This window comes from Rhinopithecus bieti, unplaced genomic scaffold (assembly GCF_001698545.2).
Source record: "Rhinopithecus bieti isolate Rb0 unplaced genomic scaffold, ASM169854v2 scaffold_46101, whole genome shotgun sequence".
Classification (NCBI taxonomy): domain Eukaryota; kingdom Metazoa; phylum Chordata; class Mammalia; order Primates; family Cercopithecidae; genus Rhinopithecus; species Rhinopithecus bieti.
In genome coordinates, this window is record NW_016819049.1 from 1,661,536 (window position 1) to 1,680,464 (window position 18,929).

The following is an 18,929-nucleotide window of genomic DNA, read 5'->3' on the forward strand; positions in this document are numbered from 1 at the left end:
CCCACAATCCCCCCACCCCCAGACTGACCCAGTCTGGCCAATCAGCATAGCTTGTCCTCCAGGTTTCAGTGATTGCTCAGAGGTGGTCATGTGACCCAAGACCATCCAATAAGCCTTGACTTTGGGATTTTGTTGGAACTCCTAGGAAAAGAAGCTCTCCTTCCACTGGATTTGAAATGAGCAAGACGTCAGTCTGCAGCTGCATGTCCCTGCCCTGCTGTCACATGGAGAGTGGCTGCCGAGGACTGAAACTCACAAGGAGGGAGGCAGAGGACACGGATGTAGTGAGACATGGTCCTAACAGCATCATTTGAGCCCTGGCTTCAGCCCTGCCTGCCTTGAAACCAATAAATAGGCCCCATATCGCCAATATATTAGAAAACAATAAAAAAAGCTAATAAATGGCCTATCTTGCTTAATCCAGTTTGAGTGTTGGCTCCCAAATGATGCAGCATCTGACCTCAGCTCAGCCTTTGCCCTCTCACCACCCACTGCAGCCAACCTTTACTTCTGACCCACCATTGGTTCTTGCTTACCTGGGCGCAACAGCTCCACCCTTCCCCAGCTGAGCTTGAGGGGCATGGGCCAGCAACCTGGTGGGCTAGCGTGTACCTCGGCCTTCTCAGCTGTCTGGCCCCTCCGAGGGTTATCTTTTTGGCTAATCTAGTGAAACCCCAGCAACCTTGGCTCAGATCCACTCACACTATCTGCACCCCTTACACTCCTGCCCATGCACCTTTGGTGTGATGGGGGAGACAGACACTAATGCATGAAAGAGAATGAATGATAGAGAATGACAGGTGCCCTGCTGATGGTCACCCTTAGCAACAACAACAGCAACAACAAAAGTAGCGAAAATCCCCTTGCTGAACAAGCCTAAACTCCGTTACCTGGAGAGCCAGTGTTGAGACGTCTGCAAAAGGATTATGCCCGCGTCTCCGGAAATCAAATTCAAGGGGTTCCAGTTGCTTTGATGGTAGTATTAGAAGCTCAGCTCATCTGAAGCTTGACGTTGTCCAGGAGATGCTCACCTGTGAGAGGGAAGCAGAGGCAGCCATGATTACCTGCCTGAGCTGAGGTCTCTTCTTTCTGTTTGAAGGGCTCTCCTGGCCCTGCAGGAGGCGAAGCCATAAAACCAAGACTGCAGGAGCCTGCAGGTGAGCATCAGGATTGGGGACTCAACATCTAGATCTGACTGAAGTAGCCTGGAAATAATTCTAAGACACAAAGGTATGCATGTGCCCATGTATGCGTGTGCTGAGTAAAAATACATAAGCATCATAATCCCTGCATCTAGCACAGGGCCCCTTGCAGAAGGGAGAGGAGGTTCAGCAAATGTTTCATGATTTGCTTTGATGTAAAACATAATTTGTACGTCTGAGTGCAAGGCAACTCCATGAGTCCAAGCAGATTGGAGAGAAGTTTCTTCCTCATATGAAAATGCATTCCTGGGATGCTCCATGCAGCCAGACCAATGGCCTCCTTTTACAAATAAGGAGACTGATACCCAGAGAGGGGCACTGACTTGCTCAAAGTCACAAAGCGAGTTGATGGCAGAGCAAGGCCTAAACTCTGGGTCTCTCCTGACTCATGCTGAGGCCTCTCTCTGGGGCCATACCCTTCTCTGTAGCTGTCAGGCTGAAGCAGCCCCAGGAGCATAGCAGGAGCCTGTTGCATGCTGTGGCGGCTGACGGGGGAGGATGCTTACCACCTCTACCCAGTCTTGGGCCTCAGCAGACAAATGTTCCCTGGCTCTGCTCAAGCCCAGACAGAGAACAGGAGGTTGCCCACAGTGGCCAAGAGCATGGGCTTTGGAGGCAGGTGAACCTTGGCCACAGGCGCAACCTCTTTCCAGAAGAGGCAAGTCAGGTGTCCTCTCAGAGCTTCAGACTCTTCGTTTGTAAAATAGGAATAATAACAGCATCTTTTCCTGAGGATTGCTAGGAATTAAAATGACCTTCATAAGTCCGTGAAGCCCACAGAGGAGCATTTGGCATCTAGAAATTGCTCAATAAATGTTAAGGAGGTGACTCAGAGGACAGTGCATGTGCATGTCAGGGGAGGTGAAACACCAGACTTGGGTTGCCTTGTGTTCCTGGCAAGCCTTTAGACAAACAGCATCTCTAAATTCCTCCAGACATTCCTCCCCTCTGCACCCACCTTCTCCCCTTTCTCTGCATCTCAGAGACCTGCGTGGGCCCCCAGATCAGCAAGCCTACCCCTCTTTCTAGGCTGGGAACCTCCCATCTGCCTAAGGATCCCCTTACCCCCATCACCAAGCACAGCCCACATTTCGCCAGCCAGTAAAATGCAAATGTCATTAGCACTGTGCAAGCTGGTGAGCACGAATGTCACACCAGACGGTGTGAACTGGGGAGCAGGGGGAGGGTGCATTTCCCAGGAGGGGTGGCATTCCCAGCATTTTCCAAAAGGGCATGATAAAGAAACAAATAAACGGCTGCAGGAAAGAGGTGACGACAGAGATTGTTTCAGCAGCAGCATACACAGCCATGCCATCCTTGCAGGCTCACCAGGGTCGCCCATGGTTCCTGCTTCAGCCTACCCTGTTCCAGTCCTTACTCTGGGCCTCTCCTCCCCAGCATCTCCTACTCCTCTCTGTACCCCACCATCACACATCTGATAAAGAGGCTCATCTGGGGACCCCCCTGGCCTCCATCTATCTCCCCCAACTTCCATGCTCCCTCAAACTGGCTGAGAGAACCAGATCACCCACCTAACTAACAGATCCATGGAGGGGGGAATCTTCACTCTGAGAAGGAGGTGACAGCTGTAGACCCGCAGGCAGGAGTCCTGGGTTCCAGTCCCAACACCACACTAACTTGCTGTGAACACTCAGGCACACCCTCACCTGCGTGAGGCCTCAGTTTCTCCATCTGTGAAAGGGGATCACGGACCCTCCGTCAGTCTGCCACCTCTCAGGCCAGCTTTGAAGCCTGTGCTTCTAATAACTCACAGGCAGAGGAGCTTCTCCTCCTCTAATTCCCCTGATAACACCCGCGGGCATGTGAAGGCTTCCTGGAGGAGGGGGCAGACATGGGTGTGTGGAGATGGCAGCAGAGTGCTGTGGGCCATGGGCCCACGGTGAGCACAGGCATGGAGATACTCAGATGTGGGAGTGGGGGGCAGGCATTTGAGACCACAGGCCAAGGCTGCCTGTGGGAGCTGAGTAGAAATGAGTATAAATGTCCCGTGGTCAGTGCTTTACGTGTGTCCACCCATTTCATTCTAACAGTGCTATCATCCCCGTTTTATTGATGAGAAACTGAAGCCTGGAGAAGCTAGGTAACTTTCAGATACACAGCTGTGAAATAGACTGGATTTGAACCCCTATTTGCTTTACGAGCGGAAGCTTTTGATCACTGTGGGGTGCTGCCACCTAGACTGTTTAAAATAGAGCGTGAACTAGAGACATTCAGGAGGGCATGTGTCACCCATGTATGCACATGACTGTCGGCAGCATGTGGGGGTGGGCATGCATCTGTGTGTGGTGGGGGAGGTATTCAGCGTGTGAACATGTGTCACTGTAAACGCACGTGTGTGTCATCCTCAAATAAACTTCCTTTCCCAAGTCCAGGCCCAGAAATGCCAGTTGGGGAGGATATGGCTGAGTGGTGGATGGGGCTGGGAGTGGACAGTCACAAGGCCCTGGTCATCCCACAGCAGCTCAGGAAGCCCAGCTCTGAGGGCTGTGATCCAGGCCTGGCCCACATCACCTATCTTCTGATCTCAGGCCCCTTGAGGCCAGGTCCCTCTCACTGAGGCCTGGCCTGGCTTTTTCCTTGGCTCTGTCTCCTTCCCTCTTTAGCTACCTGCTCCAACCAGGGGAATACATCCCGTAGATCAAGTCTGGCGTAAACACAAGGCTGCTGCCAGCAGGTAGGGAAGCCAGTGAGCATTGGCATCCACGGGGGAGGTGGGGAGAGCACAGCTGTGGCACAGCCCGACTTGCATTCCACCCCTGCCTCCACTGCTAGACACTGGCTCTGTGGTCGAGGCAGGCAACCCACCTCTCTGAGCCTCGGTGAAACCTCACAGAGCAGCTGAGATGCCTATCTTAGGTCAAGTTCATGCAAACTGTAAAGTGCAGTGACCACCAACAGAGTGATAGTTCTAATCCCCATGATCAAGATAACCCAGGAAACAGCAGAGAGTTCCCCAGGGAGCCTTGACTGAGAATTCAGCAGATCCCTTTACCTAAGTCCCTCTTTCCCCACCTCTGGGCCTCAGTTTCCTCATCTGCAAAATCCTCAGGATCAAAAACAGAGTGGCGTTCGGCCCCTTGGATGTCTCGTTTTCTTCACCATTATCCACGATGAACATCATAGCTGGAATTAATTTGCCAGAAACCAAAAGCCCATTCACGCTGCAGTAAACCAAATAAATGGTGCCCAGGACAAGGAAGTTTTATGGAAGAAGAGAGGAAAATAGTTTTGTCTGAGTCACTGATCAAGAAGAAATGTGACAATTCTCGGAAGACAGAAGGAAGCGTGCAGAGAGGGAGGGAAGGAGGGAAGGAGGGAGGGAGGGAGGGAGGGAGGGAGGAAGAGCTGTTGAAAGTAGGTAGAACTTGGACAGGTCTTCCCCGAAATTTGCATGGGGCTGGTCCTGAATTCAACAGAGAAGACAGGGAGTTCTGTTTCCTGGAGACCACGAGGAACATGAACATTCACTCATTTGGAAAGCATTAACTGAACACTTGCTATATACCTGAGATTCCAGGAGCACCAAGGATGAGACAGGCACAGATTACACCTTCAAAGGAGCTATTCACTGTTATGGGCAACAGAAGACAATGCCTGTGGGTCTGTAGTTCCAGGTGGCTAAGGAGGGGTTCATCAAATCATTATGAATTCAGAGGAGTGAGAGGCCCCAGGGAAGGCTTCCTGGAGGAAGGAGAAGATTGGAATGTATGAAGATGTGGAAGGCACTATAGACAGAGAGACCAGGGCAAACAAAGGCACAGGGGTACCCACATGTGGGTGGGTATTCAAGACCATGAGCCAAGCCCGCCTGTTGGGGCAGAGTGGGAAGTGAGACAGAAGTGGAAGGCAAGGGGTGGATGGTTAAGGTCCTTGAATGCCAGGCCAAGGATGATGAAATTTATCCACAGGCAATGGGGAGCCACTAAAGATCACAAGGCAGAAATGTGCTTCCGGGAGGTTAAAAGCAGCAAGAAGGCTGGGCACAGTGGCTCATGCCTATAATCCCAGTACTTTAGGAGGCTGAGGCAGGTAGATCATGAGGTCAGGAGATCAAGACCATCCTGGCTAACATGGTGAAACCCTGTCTCTACTAAAAATACAAAACATTAAATAGGCGTGGTGGTACACACCTGGTAGTCTCAGCTACTCGGGAGACTGAGGCAGAAGAATCACTTGAACCCGGGAGACGGAGGTAGCAGTGAGCTGAGATCGTGCCACTGCACTCCAGCCTGGGTAACAGAGTGAGACTCTGTCTCAAAAATAAATAAATAAATAAATAAATAAATAAATAAATAAATAAATAAATAAAATAAAAGCAGCAAGAAGCCCAGGCAAGTGGAAACAGAAAACAAGAGGATGGAAGGAGAATGGGCAGGGCCTGGTGGGGGTGGGGTGAATGGGGATAAAGGTGATGTCAGGGGAAGGTGGGTGGGTGGTGTGGGGGGATACTGAGTCTGACAGGCCGAGGGTAGGAAGACAGATGTAGGAGGGAAAATGTTGGCTGATTTAGATACTGTGAGGGTTAATTTTAGGTGTCAGCTTGACTCATACAGACATGTCGTGTTTGCATCCCAGCTCTGCCACTGTCACCAAATGTGTGGCCTCAGGCAAGTCATTTAACCTCTCTGGGCCTCAGTTTCCTCCCCTATAAAGTGGGGGGAAAAAAAATAAAGCCATTTCAGGAATGTGAGATTCAACCAGCTTATATATCACAACCACTTTGAATACAGTAAGTGATTGTCGAATGCTTCCTTTTTAAAATTTATTACTTTTATTAACTAGTGATGCCTTTCCCCTACTACAAATAAAGACACTGAAGCTCAAGGTCAAATAACAGGCTACAGTTGGCTGTGCTGGGCCTCAAATCACAGAAGAAGCAAGTTATGAGCAAATAAACCTGAGATGACTCAGAAAAGAGTCTTGATTTTAAAATATTGTTAAAGAAAAAGGGTATTTTATGACTTTTGCACAGTGTGCTTATTAAACTCAAGCTATAAATGTGAACTAATAAGTAAAATGAGTTAAGTTAATGAAAAAACCACCTTCAGGATGAATCCATATTATCTAATGGCAGTCCATAAACATAAACATAACATTTAAAAATACAACAATGAATTGCAATGCCCAGCAGTTCAAGGAACCTGCAATTTCTCTGTCTGAAAAATAAAAGCTATTGATTTTTGCTGGGTTCTCACTGCTCATGAGTGAGTCTTTGGGAAGTCATAAAGGAAGGAATTATTTCCAATTGTTTACTCACTAAGGATCATATGTACTGAATTTAAATTGTCTCCAATTCCTAATTAGTACAAACCAAATTAGAATCTGAGTACAGCAGCGCTGGAAAGGTCCTTGGAGGCCTCTGAGCTCAGTTTTTCTTAGTTTTATAGACCAGGAAGCAGAGACAGAGAATGGGAGTGACTTGCTCAAGATCACACAGCAAGGGTAGGATCCAGGTGAGAAATAGGCTCCTGCACACAGGTCAGCATCCTGCTTTGGTCCCCACAGTGTTCAGGATCAGGTTATTAAATCCAGTCCCAATGGGTGTGCGGTGCTGGTACCCGGGCCTCAGCCCAAGTGGTTCCTACAATAAAAACTTTCTCCCAGCTGCTGGGGAAAAGGAATCTGCCCAAGAACGGACCCTCAAAGCCAAACACAGTCTCAGAGGGTGCAGGAAGGGACTGGTGGCCAAGTTTGCAGTGAGTTCTAAGACATGACAGCACATTACCACGTATGGAGCACTTGAGCCCCGTGCCAACCCAGCTTGGCTTGGCAGCCCTGCCAGACAGGAGACACCTGGGCCTCAAGTTCTGTTCCGAGAGGGGCTGCAGGGTGGCACGGCCCCAGTCGTAGGTCAGTTCCTCCCAGTGTTCCAGGTGAGGCTGGGGAACAAAGTGCTCATTGTATGGTGGGTGAGGGAGAGGTCTCTAACTCAGCGAGGCTCTATCAAACACACTCACATCACACACACACACACAAACACACACCGCCCAATGAGCAGAGACCAAGGAGCTCTGCATGTGGCACAGGCGTGTGTGTGTATGTGTATAAATGTTCAGCCTCAGGCTGCACATGATTATCAAGCAGATGTTTAATTACTACCTGAGTGTAATTAATCAACACGATTAATACACAACCCATACCACATAATTACTTTGCAATTACACCAAAACGCAATATTTTATTGCTGAGGGTTTGCTAATTACCCGGCCTTGCCAAAGGACAGGTATAATGGGCAGCAATTTTTCTTCCTTCCCTTCCTTCCTTTCCTCCCTCCCCTGCCCTCTCATTAATCTTCTGGGCTGATGTCCCCACCACACAGAACCAGGAGCCCCAGAGGGCTACGGACTCCTCCTCAAGGTGCTGCTTCTGCGCTCAGGTCAGTTTCCAAGTGAAGCCCTGGTCCTCTCCTCTCAGTGCTTCTGCTTGGAAATGTATGTCCACTCCAGAAATAAAGACAGCCTCCTGCAGGCCTGTAAATGGAGAGGTGTGTGGGGTGGGGGTTACCTGCAGAAGCTCTGCAGGCAGCTGCCTGGAGTGGAATCCTGGCTCTACCAGTTATTGGCTGGGTAATCTCTGTCAAGATAACTGTGCCTCAGTTTCTCCATGTGTAAGATGAAGACAATGGCAGTTATCATCTGAGGGGATTCTTGTGAGTATTTAATACAGCAAAAGCCATAAAGCACAGTGCCTGACACAGAGGAAGGCCTGTATAGCAATTATTGTTATTATTGTCCCAGAAATGGCCCCTCCAGGAATGCTTCCAGTCATTCAGTCTCCCAGACTTACGGGCCTTCAAATTCCACTCTCTCCCCCCTGCCAAAACAACTCAGTCCCATCTACCTGGAAACATCTCCATAATGAGGCCCCTCCCTTCTCACCCCCTTCATGGACTCCACATCCCTAACCTGAGCTTTCATCCCTTGTCACCCAGTCCCCAGCTATAACCTCCACAGTCTCTCTGCTGCCCCTTCATTCCATCCTCCACCAGGCGGGAAGACAGATCTTCAGGAATGAAGCTTGGACCATGTCCCTCTCCTGCTCAAAAACCTTCTATAGCTCACCATTGCCTCTTCACCAAGGTGCTTCCCCACCTGCTGTTTTAGGCCCTGGAAGACTACCAATGCCCAAGTCCCTCCTTCATTTATTAGGGTGTTAGTATAGCACAAACACTTGATCTTTTGATGAAGCAATGAGCACTTGATCCCGTGAAGGGATGTTTTGGTAGATTTTAGATGCATCTCTGCCTTCCAAGTTGGAATGGCCCAGAGCATTTTTATAAGCCTGCATATTTCCCAAGTGTCTCCTGGGAGGTGAGGTTTATCTGTCATAGTTCATTTGTAGACCATCTTGGTTCCTTTCCCCTTCCCCTGATAAACATCCTGCCTGCATTTAGGAACAACTGATCTTTTAGGGCATAGTAACCCCCATGTCTGGCTGAGCAAAGAGACTATATAAGGACCCTCAGACACAGGGTCAGTGCATGGTCCACTTGAGAGGCAAGAATCAGGGACAGGACAATAGACTCTAGCGCAGGTGGCACACACTGGAGAGAGAGCCAAGGGGGGGCACACACATGTGTCCTGCTTTTAGGGACCCCCACCTAAAACACAGGGAGCTCACAAAGAAAACAGACGCAGTTCCTCCTGGCATGGGACTCAATGCCCAATAGGAGTCAAACCTGAGACAGGAATCAACAAAGATCACTTTGACTGTCACTGCTGCCCCCCTGCCCACCACCGTCACCCATGGCCTCTATCCTAAGAGCTTACCATAGGCAGGTGCTGTACAATGCATTTTCCCTCCTGATCTCAAAACCAACAATCCAGCTAAGAGATGTGTTCTCCCATTTTAAAGATGAAGAAACGGAGGCTCAGAGAAAGAATTTGCCCAAGGTCACCTGCAGTGCGTACACGGCTGCACTTGGACTTGAACTCAGTTCTGCCTGACTGCTGGGCCCCAGCACCTGCCTCCTGATCACCAAAGGGACCTGAGTACAGCTGAAGAGACAGGGCCAGCGGGGTGGGGGGAGCCCCATGGTTAGAGTCCTCCCCTGGGCAAAGCTCACTGATGTCTTCCTTTGTCACCTTGTGCCACTCATGGGCCATGTGATGTCAGAGAACCACAGATGCCAGGAGGCAGCTCCAAAGAAAGAGAGGGAATAGGGGGTACCCCAGTGATTACTTCCCTGGGTTCTACTGGCCTCTTCCCACATCATGAGTCTGGGGCTCCCTCTTTCTCTCAAATGAGTCCTGTTGACACTGGCTCCCTTCCCCCACCCCTTCCTCACTCCCAATTCCTGTTATGTCACAGACTTTGCAGCTCAGCCAGGCAAGTAACAGGCAGAGAATGGGAATTTTACCTGTTAATTTGGTTTCTGAGCCCCTGCTGCTTGCCAAGCCTGAACAGCTCTGAAGAGAAGGAAAGAAGTGGAGAGAGAGCAAACAGCAAATGGGGCATCAGTGGTCGCTAGGGGTGCACTCCTTGGGGGAAGGCAGCTCAGTGAGGCCGGCAGAGCCAGCCTCCTTGGCTCCAAGAGAAGGAAGGGGCCTGGTTTCCAGGGTACCAGCCATCTGCTCACTTTGCCCCATCTTTGGTGGGGAAAGAACTGAAAGCCTCAAGGAGCCAAACGAATCAGGGCAGGGGCAAGCTCAGCTAGGCATGGGAGACCCCTGCCCATCATCCTCCTTTCCCACAACCTGTCAGCCTTCCCTAACACAGCCTATTCAAAAGGTACTTTGAGGCCGGGTGCCGTGGCTCATCCCTGTAATGCCAGCACTTTGGGAAGCCGAGATGGGCAGATCACCTGAGGTCAAGAGTTCAAGACCAGCCTGGCAACCATGGTAAAACCCCTGTCTCTACTAAAAATACAAAAAAATTAGCCAGGTACAGTGGCATGTACCTGTAGCCCCAGCTACTTGGGAGGCTGAGGCAGGAGAATCACTTGAACCCAGGAGGCGGAGGTTGCAGTGAGCGGAGATCACGCCATTGCACTCCAGCCTGGGCGACAGAGCGAGACTCCATCGGGGGGGGGGCGGGCGGGGAAGCAACAAAAGGTACTTTGAGCCCTCACTATCCTGGGCACTTCATTCAATCCTCAAATCCCTTCCCATCCTCCCTTCATTATGAGACAGCTGTTGTTATTATCTCCATTCTGCAGGTGTAGAAATTGAAGTTCAAACTGATACTCTATCCTTAAAAAGGTCAACCTAGAGGTACCACTCCCAGGTCTACACTCAAGAGGACTGAACACAGGGACTCAAACAAAGATTGGTACACAAATGTTTATAGCAGCATCATTTATAGTATCCAAAAGGTGGGGACAACTCAAATGCCCATCAACAGATGAATGGATAAGCAGATGAATGTGGTACATCCATGCAGTGGAATAGTATTCAGCCATCAAAAGTAATGAAGTTCTGATAGGTGCTACAATGGATGAACCTCCCAAACGTTATGCAAAGTGAATCGCACACTTTAAGATGACTAATTTTATGCTATGTAAATTTTGCCTCAATTTTCTTTCTTTTTTTTTTTTTGAGACAGAGTCTCGCTCAGTCACCCAGGCTGGAGTGCAGCGGAGCAATCTTGGCTCACTGCAAGCTCCACTTCCCAGGTTCACACCATTCTCCTGCCTCAGCCTCCCAAGTAGCTGGGACTACAGGCACCTGCCACCACGACTGGCTAATTTTTTGTATTTTTAGTAGAGACGGGGTTTCACCATGTTAGCCAGGATGGTCCCGATCTCCTGACCTCGTGATCCGCCTGCCTCGGCCTCCAGAAGTGCTGGGATTACAGGAGTGAGCCACCACGCCCAGCCCCCAGTTTTATTAAAGAAGAGGTGATGTAACTCACAGGAGGTCAAAAAGCTCCTAAGTGAGGGATCCTGACTCACACTTGTGGCTTTCTGAGCCCAGGACCTGTACCCTTGGCCACCATCCTGTCGCCTGCTCTGTGCTTGTCCACCTCCAGGCCTTTGCCTCTGCTTACTGCCCCCACCAGGAAAGCCCTTCTTCCCCACTTCTGTTGTCAGAATCCTTCCCATCCTTCTAGAGCCTTGGTTAAAAGCCACCCCATCCCTGAAGCCCTCCTGGATTTCCTGGAAGTTCTCTGCCTTGGAGCCGCACAGTCCTGGGTCTCTCCCTCTCCCAGGGCAAGTGGCTCCTCCTCTGCTTCCTGCTGAAGTTAGTGCTCCACAAAGTTCCCACCAGCCTGAGGGAATACTGCAGGCACAGGGCCCTTCCGAGAGTTAAATATTATGAAAGCCCCCGAAGTTCTCCACTCTGTGCATGGCATACAGTAGGTACTCAATAGATGATGGTTTTTAACAGGCTGGGTTCATTCCTGAAGAGCAAGGACCTGCCACTCCCAGGCGCAAGTCCTGTGCTCAGCAGGATTCCTCAAATGGCTGCAAAGTAGAAGGTGGATGAAAACTTCCCTGACAAAGGGGCACCTTCCTACCTGGAAAGAGCCTGTATTTCCCCTGGGCAGGAAACCTATCTTAGTTTATGTTATAATAAATGCAACTCCACTTCCTCTCAGCTAGGGTTGGCCCTAGCATGGGTGCACACACAGACATATATAGACACACAAAGACACACACACACACACACACACACAGCCCCTTGGAAGAGCCCAGCCCAGAGCAGACTGTTTCTGTTAAATGTTCGGGGCTCCTTAGACTTGATGTTTGTCGAGTGTTTTGATCCCTGAGGTGTCCCCACAACCAGCTTTCACAGTTCAGGGGAAGTCAGAAGCTCTGGCCTCAGGGGAGGCAGGCCCCTGCCAAGCACTCTCCCTCATCACTGCACAGGCCTGCCCAACACCCCGCAAGAAGGGACAGCCACGTTCATTAAACAGATACTCATCAAACATCAGAGATGCATGTTGAGGCGGTGGGAATGGAGTGTTAGCAGGAAGATCTCTTAGCTACAAGCCGGAATGCTGGAGTCACACAGAGCTGGTCTGGTTCGGATTCTGCTACTTCCTGGCTCTGTGAAATGCTGGATAAGTCATTTTATCCCTCTGAGCCTCAATGTCCTCATCTAGAAGATGGGAATAAAGAGACCCACCGCTCACAGGGCTGTTGCATAGAGGAAAAGAGATGCCACCTGCAAAGTACTCGGCACAGTGCCTGGCACACAGTAAAGAAAGGTTCCATCAGTGTGGTCATTGTTGTCATTTTTATTCTCCCCATCTTACAGATGCAATAACAGAGACCCAGGAAGGGAAACAGGAGCCTGGGAGAGTCATAAGGCCCCCAAGCTGATGCTTTGCTCCCCACTGGAAGCCCATTTTTCCCTGCTGCCTTAGGAAATGCCGCAGGTCTGGCATTGGTGATGGCTCACCCTGCCAGGTGGAAATAGCACAGGTGGCACCTACCCACCCACTTCTGTCAACTGTATGCCCTGGAGAGTGTCAAGCAGACAGCACAGAGGGCAGACAGAACACAGGTCTGGGATCTGGGATCGGACAAGAGGCTCACCCATTTCTTGGCCAGGTAGCCTTGGATAAGTCCCAGCTTCACGCTTCTTTCCATGCAGTTCTCTTGGTCTGGAATGTCCTTCCTCTCTTTGCCCACCTGATGAACTCCTATTCATCCTTCAAGACCCAGTTCACATGTTGCCTCCTATGTGAAGCCTCCCATCTATCCCACAGCGAAGTGGCCACTATTGTACTGTGCTCTCATTGCGTTTTCTTCATCTCTACAAGCTCCGTGAGGTCAGAGAGTGTTTCTGGTGTATTCTCTGCAGGACCCTCATCAACAAGCCTGGTACATACACACCATGTCAAAACTCAGTGAGATACTCATGTGCCAGGTACTGTGCTAAGCACTTTGCATGCAGTATCATTCTTTCATCCATGCAACAGCTCTATGAGTTGTAGGTCTCATTAAATCCATCTTACAGATGGGGACACTGAGGCTCAGAGGGGTAAATCATGAATAAGCCTCTATGATTTCACCCCATATTGGATGTTGACTTGTATGTCTTACTCATTCGACTTTGAATGGCCAAACGGACTAAGTTCCACTGTGTCCCCCTGCTCTGGGTGAGTCTTCAGTAAAAGTCTATGGGACATTACCTCTCCAACAACTGTTGCCTGCCTACCTCACTGGCTTAAACTAATGATGGAATAAGACAGCCATCAGAGAAGCACTTCATAAACTAAAAGAATTACATACATCTAAAGTATTGGCATTAAGGATAATTCCAAACACCACATTCTAATCCTTTCAATACATCTTTGGAGCCTCTTTTGAATCTGCAATGGTGATGATGATTCCTGCCTCACTGAGTGGTGAGCACCAGGCAAGGTGAGGTAGGTGGACCAGGCCTGGCACAAATGAAGTTCTCAATAAATACTCATTTTCTTTCTTGTCAAATGATTCTTGGGCACCATAAGAAAGTAAGAAGGCAAAACATAGACTGGGAAAACTATTTGCAACACTTACCTACAACAAAAGACTTATGTCCAGAATATATAAAGAACTCCTACAAATCAATAAGAGAAAAAGAGAAAACAACCCAGTTTAAAATTGTGCCAAAGACTTAGGCACTTTCTAAAAGAAGCAATCCAAATAGCTGATAAGCATACGGAAAGGTGCTCACCATCTTACTACCAGGGAAATGCAAATTAAATGGCACAATGAGATATCACTACAGATATGTCATTAACCCCACCAGTTGGTTAAATATCTTAATCTGATATCTCTTAACCCCAACAGTTGGTTAAAACTGGACAGATGATGCCAAGTGTGGGTGAGGAAGTAGGGCAACTAGAACTGTTCCACACTGCTAGCAGGACTGTCCTATGACATGCCCACTCTATTTGACAGCATCTGTTAAAGCTAAACACAAGACACAGCATTTCAACTCCCAGTTACACACCCAAGAGAAATGCCTGCCTAGACCCACTAAAATACATGGACGAGAGTATTTGTTGCATCTTTAATCATAAGCACCAAAAAAAAAGCAAACAATCCAATGTCCATCCACAGAAAATTTGATAAATTGTCATATATTCCTACAATGGAATATCACACAGCAATAAAGAAGAACAAACTATTGCTATATGCGATATTGGATATATATGGATGGATCATAAAACCATGTTGAGCTAAAGAAGGCAGAGTCAGAGGAATGCACACTGTATGATTCCATTTATATAATGTTCAAGAATAGGCACAATTGCTTGAAGGTGATAGAAGCCAGAATGGTAGTCACCTGGTTGGGGGAAGGGTTTGGGGAAGGGGGAGGAAAAAGGGAAGTACTGACTGGGATGGGGCATAGGAGAGCCTTCTGGGCTGGAGGGATGGGAACATTCTATACTTTAATCTGGATGATGGTGACTTGGTGCATAAAAATTCTTGAGCTGCACACTGAAGATTTATACATTTTACTGTTTACATGTGATTACATGGAATTTTAGGATGATGGATTGAATCATGCCATTGCTAAGGCCTACCAGCTCTATCATTTTATAATTCTCAGAACCTGGAGAATGATTCTCAGGTTCTAATGATGGAATTCAAGGACTTCTTGCTCAGTTTCTTCTTTCTCTTCCCTTTCACTGCCCCTCGCTTACCTAGGAGGCCCTCTCTCGTTCATTATCCCTCCCTGACTTCATGGAAGTCAATCTGCCATTCTTGGCCTCATCATCCCGTCTGCACGAAGTGGGTCATGCTGCCTGGACTCTGCTCCAAAAGAGAAAGACACGGTCATGCATAGAAAATGCTCTGTGCATCACAGAGCAAAAATGTTAAATGCATTCTCAGAATTGCTAGCAGATGTATCTTTACATGAGGTCAAACACGTTTCAGGCAGAATTGCAGTTACTATAGCGAGGGTGTGGTTTAAAAATCCAACTTGGTTCATGTGTGTTTCTTTGGCATGAAGGGACCTAATAGTGGCCATGAAGCAAAAGTCATGGGCAAGGGGCAGCCACGGTTGGACCTGAGGAGGCCTGGTTGCTGGCATGGTTCCTCATCCTTGAAGGAGACTGAGGCTGTACCCACCTTGGGGCTTCTGCCAACCTCTCAAAGGAAGGACCACTAGAGCTGGAGTCTGAGGATCTGGGTTCAAGGGCTGCTTTGGCCCTGATGTGCTGTGTGACACTGACAAGCTGTTTTCCACCTCTGGGGCTCAGTTTCCCCACTGCACAATGAAAAGGTGGGCTAGATCAGATTTAGCGATCCTTCCAACCATAACTGTTCATGAGCTTACAAACGGCTCACCTCTTCAAATTTAAATCATAGCGTGTCCCTTCCTGTTTAAAGCCTTATCTATGACTTCATATTAGACTTAGAAGAAAAGACTAAACTTATCATTTGGACCTGATGGTGGGATCCCTGCCAACCTCTGCGGGAACCACTGCCTCATCTCTCACTGGGCCCCAGCTGTATTGCTCTTCTCTCTACCCGTGAACAGCCCAAACCTATTCCTGTCCCAGGGCCTTTTGCACATACTTCCCTGTCAGTTGGAACCCTCCTCTTCTCAGCTCTGCACGGTCGGCTTCACCTGCTTTAGGGCACTAGCCCAAGGGTCCCCTCCATAAAGGCCTTTCCTGACCACTGTAAGTAAGGCAGCCTTTCTTATGTTTAAAAAATATTTTCCCACCCTCATACTACTTATTACAACGTGCAGTTTTTTGTTTTGGTTTGGTTTGGTTTTTTCAGACGGAATTTTGTGCTCTTGCTGGAGTGCAGTGGTGCAATCTCAGCTCACCGCAGTTTCTGCCTCCTGGGTTCAAGTGATTTTCCTGCCTCAGCCTCCCGAGTAGCTTGGATTACAGGCACCCATCAGCATGCCTGGCTAATTTTGTATTTTTAATAGAGATGGGGGCTTCACCATGTTGGCCAGGCTGGTCTTGAACTCCTGACCTCAAGTGATCCGCCTGCCTCCGCTTCCCAAAGTGCTGGGATTAAAGGCATCAGCCACCCCGACTGGCCACATGCAGTCATTTGATGAATTCCTGGCTACCTTGTTTTCTGCCCACCTTCTGTGCTGGAGTATTACGCTCCATGTAGGCAGCCACTGTGTCTGTCACCACCAAACCCTCCAGCACATAAGCAGTAGACACTCAATAAATCTTTGCATATCTTTAATCCTGCCAGGCAATACTCCAGGGCTCCTGCTGCCCTGGGGGGCTGATGCAAGAGTTTGCCAAAGGGAAGAAAATGCTCAGGTATTGAGGTCCCAGCAGGTACTGTGATGATACCAGGCTCTCTGCATCTGTGTGTCATTTAATTCTCACTACATCCTTGGAGACAAGGAGGTAACTGAGGCAAAGAATAGTACAGTTGTACCCATGGTCATATAGCAGTAACCAGGAGCCCTGAGCTTGGAGGATGGCGGCCCCGTGCCACCTGCTGGCTACAGAAAACAGGGAAGTGATTCAATCTCTCTAGATGGTGTTTTCTGTCTGCAAAGTGAGGCTAAGATTTCCTGCCTGAAATGCAAGCTGTGTCATGATCAAGCAGGATAATGAACATGGTGTGTTTTGCACAACATCAAGCAGCACACCGCTGCATTTCTGTTGAAACAGAAACAGAGTCTGGGGCCTGCTTTGCCCATGGGAATCTGTGCCCCATCTCTCCGGGAGGCAGCCTGGGACTGGAATCCTGCTCCATTCCAGCTCTGAACTGGGCACCCTCAGGCACTGATGCTACTTCACTGCTTTGAACTTCAGTTTTCTCATTTCCAAAATGTGAAGAATAATTCCCTCACCTCAGGGCTACTAGGAGTATTAAGCAAGATCACCCGCCAAAAGAGCATCATTCTTTACAAAGGGCTCTGCCAATGTTGCTTCCTCTTTTGATGTCTTTTGACATCTAGTTATTATATCAACTTTCCCCAATGAGGGAGAGAGGCCAGCGGAAATGGGCAAAGACCCTCAAGGCTGCCTCTCCCACTCTCTGGTTGGTGACAACAGGCCAGGCACTGTGCCATGCCCTCGCCAAACAGTCTCCTTAAGTGCTCAGGAGTTAGTCGTGCATGATCAGCCCCATTTCACAGATTCACAAACTAAGCCGTCAAACAACGTTGCTCAAGGTTCCCTGGCCTCAGGAGTTTTCTCTCCGTGGAGGACTTGGCCAAGGCAGCACACTGGTTTTGCACAGAAAAAAAGCCCAGGTTGACCTAGGATGAGGTTCCCTCCTGACATAGCCAAGAGTTCTGGGGAGGTACTTGGCCATGGGCCCCATCACAGTGCTGTGAGGGGCTGAGGACAGCCACCCACCCTGGGTGTGGCATTTAGGAGTGTGACTGCAGAACAAGCCATGTGCTTGGGAGGACTGGGCCCCCAGAGAGCTATCCTGGGGAGTACCATGGAATCAACAAGTCACACTCACCTCTGCCTCCCTAGGCCTATAGCTACTGGCCTTCCCTGTCCTCTGGTTGCCCCCTGGTCCCTAAATGGCCCCTGAGCTTCTGCCCCACACTTACCTTCCTCCCCCCTTATATGCTCAGTTCAGTGATGGTGCCTGTCTTAACTCCAGGAAGCAATTAGACAAGATTAGTGGGGCAGAGAGAAGGCAGGTGGTGGTGGTGATGGAGGAGTTGGTAGAGGAACCCCTGGGGCAGACAGGGGGAGGGCAGGAGAGACAGAGGCAGGCTAGATAAGAGGGAAAGAATGGCAGAGGGGTTTGCATCCCGAGAAGCTGTTGCAGGAGGGACAGAGAAGACACGAGGATATACTTTCTTTCCTTGTGGGAGAGAAAGTGATGAATGCAGAGATCCAAGGAAAAGGGAAAAGAGCCCGAGGGAGAAGCTCATTAGGGAAAAACAGACAGACACAGACTCATTTATTTCACCTAATCCCAGAGAGTGTCTGAGAAATGGTTTCTCTTTTTGCAGGAGGCAAGGGAGACAGCCTGAGCAGACAGAGACAGACTGGGGAGCCAGGGGGCCCAGAGTCCAAGCCCCAGACCCTTTCCACTGCATCAAGGTGAAATGAACAGAAACGCATTTGCATGTCCACCAAAATGTTCAGAGGGATGTACAGTCTGAAAAGTGTAGGGTAAGCAATCAGGCTGGAAACTCAGGCAGGAGCTGATGCTCTAGGCTTGAGACAGAATTCCTTCTTTTCTGGGAAACCCCCATTTTTGCTCTTCCTGCCTTCCAACGAATTGGATAAGGCCCTCCTACATACCTAAAGTCAACTGACTGTAGATGTTAGCCACATTGACAAAAGACCTCTCTAGCAATACCTAGATGAGGATTTGATTAAATAGCTGGGTACTCTAGGTAGTCAAGTTGACACATAAAATTAAACGATTACAACACCTAAAAGGGTCTCCTTTGGCTGCTGTAATGAACGACCACAAAGTTAGGGGCTAAAAACAACACAAGTGTATTATCTTCTTAATTATTCTAGAAGTCCTTTTAAATGGGTCTCACTGTGGTACAGTCACAGTGTCTGCAGAGTCACGTTCCTTCTAGAGGCTCCAGGGCAGAACCCTTTTCCTTGCCTTTTCTAGATTCTAGAGGTTGCTGTCTGTCTTCCTTGACTCATGGGCCTTTCCCTCTTCAGAGCCAGCAGCGGCCAGTCCAGTCTTTTGCAGGTGGCGTCACTCCCCACACTCCTCTTGTGAAGTCAAACTTCCCTTTGACACTTTAAAAACCCATGTGATTCGACTGGCTGCACCTTGACATTCCAATACAACCTCCCCACCTCAAAAACATTAACTCAATCACATCTACCAAGTCC

General features: G+C 49.0%; 1 protein-coding gene across 5 annotated transcripts in view; it reads right to left on the reverse strand.

The window, feature by feature from the left end:
• TSPAN18 (tetraspanin 18) overlaps positions 1 to 18,929 on the reverse strand; it is a 205,165-nt gene that overhangs the window by 74,546 nt on the left and 111,690 nt on the right. For all 5 annotated transcript variants that reach the window (XM_017858103.1, XM_017858099.1, XM_017858101.1 and 2 more), the window contains one exon: positions 891 to 1,031. The gene's annotated coding sequence lies outside the window, so the exon portion shown is untranslated. The remainder of the gene's footprint in view (positions 1 to 890; positions 1,032 to 18,929) is intronic.